We start from the raw sequence: 7,693 nt of genomic DNA, 5'->3' as shown, positions 1-7,693 counted from the left end.
TTGTTTCTAACTCCTGATGACCTAACTTGTCAGAGCAGAACTGTGCTCCACAGAGCTTTTCAACATATCTCAACTTATTATCACAGAACAGGAACTGACTTGAAGCTCACTCTATAGTGGGTTTTCAGAGGCTAGAAATCTTATATCAGAAAGTTGCCTGTCTTTCTAACATGGAGCAGTGAGTGGATTCAAAGGCCATCTGCCTTTGATTTGGCAGCAAAACATAGATGATTTTTCAAGACTAGATCACCAAATCTTCCTTCCATGGAACCAAAGATTTCAGTTACAAGTTCTAGTCCATTCAATGTTGTTGTTGATTACTGTCGAGTTGAGCATGGCTCATAGTAACCTTATGAGAAAAGACCTGAACTCTTTTCTGGAAGTATCATTATTTCTCTAAGTTCATAGAATTTCCAGAGGCATGTTGTTTAGGCAGTGATTGCTATTCTTGCTTCCAAATTTGTCTTAATCTGGAGCTCAACCAAACATTGTCCACCATGGGTAACAATTATGACATTTGACACACTGATGGTCCAGGGTTCAGTATCACAGCACCCACAGGTTACCTCTGTACAGCAAACTGACAGACCAGTGCTATACCACTTAGAAGTATGTTCCTCCAAAATATAATAACAATAGGCATGAGGGTTGCAGGCCCTCTTGCCAAACCGACTTTTAAATAAAAAGGCCCTCCACCAGGTTCTTTTTTAAAAAAATAAGCCTCTTGTTTAGAGTCAATGAATGTTATACAATTTATAATTTTGTTGTTGTTGTTGTTGTTATGTGCTATTGAGTAGCCTGTGACCAATAGGGACCCTATGTACAACAAATCTGAACCATTTCCTATCCTGAGCCAGTCTAACTAATTCCAACAAACCAATCCTCATCACCCCAATTACTGTATCAATCCATTTCATCTGTGGTATTCCTTTCCTGTGCTGTCCCTCCATCCTCTTAAGCATGATATTCTTCTCCAAGGTCTGATCTCTCCTGGCCACATGCCTAAAGTATGTGAGATGGAGCTTCAAAATACTAGCCTCCAGGGAGAAACTTGACTTCACTCTTTTCAAGACAGACCTATTGGGGTTTTTTGTCAATTGATGGTATGTTTAAGACTCTTCTCCAGCACAACTCATAGGTATTGAGTTCTGTCATCAGTCATTGTCCAACTCTCTGAAGCATAACTAGTAATTACAAACACCATGGCCTGGATTAGGCACACCTTAGTCTCTAGACCGGCATTGTTGTTTTTCAGCACTCTGGAGAAGTCCCTGACAGCAGATTTTCCCAGTGCAGTTCATCTTTTGATTTCCCAACTGCTGGTGATAAGAGTTGATTATGGAGTTGAGCAAGCTGTAATTGTTAACAATCTTAATCTCTTCTTCATTTATCATGGTGATGCCAATTGGCCCAGTGGTGAGAATATTTATCTTTTTGATGTTGAGCTTGACATTCTGCAGCCAACACTTTGAGTCTTCTACAGTTTCAGCAAACAAGGTTGTGTCACCTACATATCGTAGGCTGTTGATGAGTCTTCCTCCTTATAAAGCCCTGCTTCTCAAATGATCTGTTCTGCATTTTTTTTGAAAACGTATGGAGACAGGATGCATCCCTGATGCATTCCTTTCCTGATTTAGAACCTTGCAGTGTTTCCTTGCTCTGTTCTGAGGACTGCTTCCTGGTCCAAGTATGTTGTTGTTGTGTTGTTGAATGCCACTGAGTCAAGCATGACTCATAGTGACCCTATGAACAAAACACCTGAAGCTCTTCTCTAACTGTCATCATTTATCCAAAATCATAGAATTTCCAGAGGCATGTTGTTTACTAAGTGGATGCCACTTCTGCTTCCAAACCTATCTTAAACTAAGAGCTCAACCACTGTCCACTTTGGGTAACGGTTATGACATTTGACACCCCAAAGGCACAAGGTTCAGCATCAGAGCAACCCGAGATTACCTTACTGAAGCATATTGACAAAGAATGCTGTACCACTTAGAAGAATATTCCTCTAAAATATAATAATAACTTACTTTTAAATAGAAAGGCCCACCCCAAAGTGGCTTACATAAAAAATGACCAGTATAGTATGCTTTTGGTGTTATGTGCCATTGAATTGCCTACAACAGCAGCAGTTCTGAACCTTTTCCTGTACAGTCTCACTAATTCCAACACACTAACTACCATTGCTCCAGATACTGTATCAGTCCATCTCATAGGTTTATCGTAAGCACAATCAAGCGTTCTGGGAATCCCATTTTTCTGAAGGTTAGCTACAACTTGTTGTGATCCACATAGTCAATGAACCATAGAGAGACATTCCTCTGGTATTCTTTGCTTTCTGCCAAGATCCATCTGACATTGGCAGTAATGTCTCTAGTGCCACAACCTCTTCTAAACCCAGTTTGCATTTCTGGTAGTTCTCTGTCAATGTACCGTTCTAGTTGTTTCTGGATAGTCTGCAGTAGGATTTCACTAGTGTGTGATACTAGTGATAGTGTTCGATAATTTCCATATTCTCAAATAACCTTTTTTTAGAATGGGAATAAATATAAATCTCTTCCAGTCAGTTGGCCGGGTAGTTGTCCTCCAGATTTCTCAGCATAACTTGGTGAGCACATGCAGGGCAGCATCTGCTCTTTGAAATACATCGACTGGTATTTCATCAATTTCTGGGGCGTTATTTTTTTTCAGTTCCTTCAGTGTAGCCTGAACATCCTACTTCATCACTATTGCCTGTTGATCATATGTTTGTTCTTTTTTTTTCTTCTCTTTTTTGCAGCACAGAAGAGGCACCTTTAATCAGCACCTGCAGGTTCAGCCCACCTGGCCTCTCATATATGGTTTCTTAAAATTCTTCTGTGTCAGCCAATTCTTTTTGGAACAGTGCTTCTGAATACTCCTTCCATCTTCTTTTAATACTTCCTGAATCATTCAATATTATGCCTAAAGCATCCTTAAGCATTGCAACTTGTGGCTTGAATTTGTTCTTTAGTTCCTTCAGATTAAGAAATGCTGAGTGAGTTCTGCCCTTTTGATTTTCTGATTCCAGCTCATTGTGCATTTCATTGTAATATTTTGCTGTGTCTTCCCCAGCTGCCCTTTGAAATCTTCTATTTAGCTCCTTAACTTCTTGATTTCTTCCCATTGCTTTGGCTTCTCAGCACTCTAGTACAATATTCAGAGTGTCTTCTGACATCCATTTTGGTATTTTTTTCTTTGTAATGATTTTTTGCATTCTTTATGAATGAAATTCTTTATATTTTCCCACAGCTCATCTGGTCTTTATTCATTAGTGTTTAAGGGCTCAAACCTATTTCTGAGGTGGTTTTGAAATTCAAGGGGGATTCACTCAAGATCAGGTTTTGATTCCTGTAGATATGATTTAACTTTTTTTAGCTTTAATTTGAACTTGCATATGAACAGTTGATGGTCTGTTCCAGGGTCAGCACCTGACCTAGTTTTCACTACTGATATAGAACTTTTCCAACAATTCCTTTCATAGATGTAATTGATCTGATTCCTATGCATACCATCAGGTGAAATCCATGTGTATAGTTTGAGTTTATGTTTCTCATATACTGATTGTACAGAATTCTATCATTCTATCCCAAGCCTCATTTCTGTCACCAAGTCCATATTTTCTGTTGACTGATCTTTTCTGGTTCCCAACTTTTACATTCCAGTCATCCATTATTACTAATGCATCTTGGTTACATGTTCGATTGATTTCTGACTGCAACACTTGATAGAAATAATCTATTGCTTCCTCTTTGGCTCTGGCTGTTGACACATAAATTTGAGTGACAGTGGTATTATCAGGTCTTCCTTATATGCATATGGATATTATCCTCTGTTGCTCACAATTCTGAATTTCAAGATAGATCTAGAAATGGCCTTTTTAACTATAAAAGTGACTCCCTTTTTCCTCACCTTTTCATCTCCAGCATAGTGGATCATATGGTTGTCTGATTCAAAATGTCACATGTCAATCCATCTCATTTCGTTAATACCAAGTATGTTAATATTTATGTGTTCCATTCATTTCTTAACAATGTCTAGTTTTCCTATATTCATGCTTCTGACATTCCTCGTAACAATTGCTAATTTCTTCATACAATTGTTCCTCCTCTTTTGTGTTTCCAAATTTGAGGACTTGGCCCCAGTTGCCATATCTGTTAGTCTACTCTGTGTGCTCTGCTGTACATAGGGTTTTCAAGGGCCTGTTATATTTTGGAAGTGGATGGCTAATCCGTCTTCCTAGTCTGTCTTAATTAGTATGTTTAGTTCTAGAACAATATCTGACAGAGAAGCATTTTATGTTGTTGTTGTTGTTATGTGCTGTCAAGTCTCCTGCAACCCATAGGGACCCTATGTACAATGGCCCTAAACCCTGCTCTAATCTTTGCCAATCTTATTGTTTCTGACACACCTAGCCCTATTACTCCAGTTACAGAATAAATCCAATCCATTGAAGGTCTTCCTCTCTTGCACTGTTCCTTCACCCTCCCAAACATGACGTCTCTCTCCAAGGACTTACCCTGCTTTGCAACATGTCCAAAGTATGTCAGATGAAGTTTCAGAATTCTTGCTTCCAAGTATTTTATAGTATAAAAATAAATAATTCCAACAGTATGTCCAACAATATACAAAAAAAGAGGGAGTGGGGCAATTTCCTTAAGATGCTAAATCTTGTTTCACTTAAAAAGATTAATAAGTTAGAATTTTCTAAAATGCAAGAATACTACCATGGGGAAGAATCAAGCAGGTGTTTTCTGGGCAAGATTTCAGAAACATAGGCTAAACATTTTTTTTTCTAACTTCCCTTACTTTCAATTCATAACCAATGATTCCCTTCAGTGCTTGGTTAGCACAGAAGATTTTAAGTTTCTTTCTCAATAACAATTGTTTTTAAGGAACTGATATTTGCTTAATAATACAGTCAACACCTGGATTCTTTCCAGCCTACTGCTGCCAGGCCTGTATTGTATTAAAACTGCATTTCTGACCTGAGGCTTAGAAATGTCTATGCCAAATGTCTCACTCATTAGAAAGAAGCAATCTGGTGCCAAATAACATTTTTTTTTTCCTCTCAGAGACTTGTGGAGTCATAGTTATAACTCTGAGTATGAAAAATAGTGTAATTCTAAGTGATTAACTCACCTCAGTTACTGAAAATAGAATAAATTTTCTAAAAATGTTCTGACTGCATAAACGCATGCTTAGCTTCTGTGTTGCTGCATAGTGAGACCTCTTCATATTATATATCCTAATCTGTGTGGACGGGAATGAAATTTTCCCAAGTTATCTGCTCAAGCTAGTTTATTCTACTTTTATTTTTTTTCTCCAACATATTTTGTTGTGATTTGAGTGAAAGTTTACAAAGCATAGTGTTTTCCCCCATTAATCCTTTATACACATTGTGTTCTAAGTCTTCAATTACCATACTCACAGCATCTGATTTGATTTAATCCATGTTGTCTTTCTTTTTGCTGCATTAATAGCTATTCATTATCTAGAAAATAATTTTTATTTCCATTTTTTCCCTCTCTGGTGACAACATTAATATGTTTCTGCTTTTAAACATTTCTTTAGGTTTTTTATAATAGTGATCTCATGCATACATTTGCCATTATATGGCTGACTTATTTCACTAAGCATAAGGTCCTCTAAACATATCAATGTTAATGCAGTGAATCACAAATTCTTCTTTGCTGTGCAATGTTATGTAGTATTCCTTTGTGTGAGTGTACCATTGTTTCTCCATTAATTCATCATGAGCATTTGGGTTGTTCCAACTCTCCACAATTTTTAATAATGCTTCAATGGATATCTGTATGTTTATGTTCCAGCTCTTATTTCTTTAGGATATATGTCTAGTAGTGGAATAGCTAGATTAAATGGTCTTTCTGTTTTTAACTTTTTAAGAAAACTCCTTAGTATTTGCCATAGTAGTGGCAAATTTTTATATTCCCGTCAACAATTTAGAAGAATTCCAATCCGTCCATATCATTAGTAACATTTGTTGATGGAGTTACTAAATTTTGTTATTGTTTTTGTAGAAGGTGGTTATCTCACTGTTATTTTGATTTACACCTCTTTAAGGAAGGGCTATTCCTTAAAAAAGGACATCATGCTTAGAAAGGTGGAGGGTCAGGAAAAGAGTAGACTTCTCTCGATGATATGGATTGACAATGAGCAATAATGGGCTTACGCATGTCAGAGATGATAAGAATGGCTGAGGATAGGGCAAGGTTTCAGATCTCTTGTTTATAGTATCACTGTTAGTCATAATCAACACTACTGTTTCTAAAAACAACAAAAAACAATTGTTTTGGAGAAAGTGCAACTAGCATGTTCCTCTGAGGCAATGGTGGTGAAAGAAGAAAGTCAGTCTCAAATAATTCCAGTTCTTGAAATAAAACATCATTCCAAAAATGGTGGCGGGGCAGTGAAGAAGAGGATCCTCAAAAAAAAATGGATGGACCGATCTTTTTCTCCTCCCTCCTCCTCTTGGAGGCTCTGGTGCAGAGGTGCAGCCGGGGTCGCAGGATTATCCAGTCTGTGCTATTCAAGGAAGATACGACAGTGATTTTAAAGGAAGAGCCAACAAGGGATTATCTGTGATTTTTGTACTTTTTTGCCTTCATCACATTCCTTTCACATCTTTTCTTATCTTCATAACTGTGGTTAAGTTAGAAGAATGAAGCAGTTGAAAAAAAAAGGAAAAGCAATTTCAGTGTTCAAGAAACTCAGACCCTCTTGAAAGAAATTACTAAGAGAAAAGAAGTGATTTTTTCCAAACAGCTCAATACAACAATTAATGTGATGAAACGGATGGCGTGGGCCCAGTGTGTGAATGCCTAGGGGAAGGAGAACAGCGGACGGGGGGACTGAGGTGAAAAGGCGGTACCTTGACTGTCGAGCCCTCATGAAGAGGAAGAGAATGAAGGCCAACATCAAGCTCGTTGGCTCCGGCTTTCCTCTCCCCACATCGGATTTAGATGACTCGCTCACTGAAGAGATAGATGAAAAGATTGGATTCCGAAATGATGCCAGCTTTGGTTGGCAAAATGTGGCTGATTTCAGGGATGCAGGTGGATCCTTAACCGAGGTCAAAGTGGAAGAGGAAGAGAGAGATCCACAAAGTCCTGAATTTGAGATTGAGGAGGAAGAAGAAATGCTGTCGTCAGTCATTCCAGATTCCAGGAGGAAAATGAGCTTCCGGATTTCCCCCACATCAATGAGTTTTTCACCCTGAACTCCACACCGTCTCGCTCTTACGACGAGTCCCATTTGCTCGTCAACACAGAGAAGCAGAAGCTGGAGCTGGAGAAGCTATGGCTGGACATCGAGCACGCAGGTGGAGAAGGAGCGGCTGCAGATCAAGCGGGAGAAAGTGCGCCTGCAGATCCTGAGCTCAGAGAAGCCCTCCCTGGACTGCGACCTCGGGCCCCGGGAGAAAGCCATCCTCCAACCGCAGGACATAGAAACTGAGAAGCTGAAACTCGAGAGAGAATGCTTGCAACTGGAAATGGATAGGCTGCAGTTTTTGAAGTTTGAATCGGAGAAACTGCAGATTGAAAAGGAACGCTTCCCAAGAGACCATAAATGACATCCAAGTAGATATATGTATACCCATGTTTATCGCGGCTTTGTTTACAATAGCAAGGAGTTGGAAACAACCTAAATGCCC

General features: G+C 38.8%; 1 pseudogene; it reads left to right on the top strand.

Annotated features, from left to right (window-relative positions):
* The first annotated feature begins 6,367 nt into the window (after window positions 1-6,367).
* The window catches only part of LOC102866988, a 1,927-nt pseudogene continuing 601 nt past the window's right edge, over window positions 6,368-7,693 (top strand).

The sequence above is a fragment of the Elephantulus edwardii genome, unplaced genomic scaffold, assembly GCF_000299155.1.
Source record: "Elephantulus edwardii isolate Elephantulus edwardi_28Jun2011 unplaced genomic scaffold, EleEdw1.0 scaffold00044, whole genome shotgun sequence".
Taxonomy (NCBI): Eukaryota; Metazoa; Chordata; class Mammalia; order Macroscelidea; family Macroscelididae; genus Elephantulus; species Elephantulus edwardii.
Note: the sequence above shows the minus strand (reverse complement) of the source record. Positions and strands in the feature narration are given on the sequence as shown.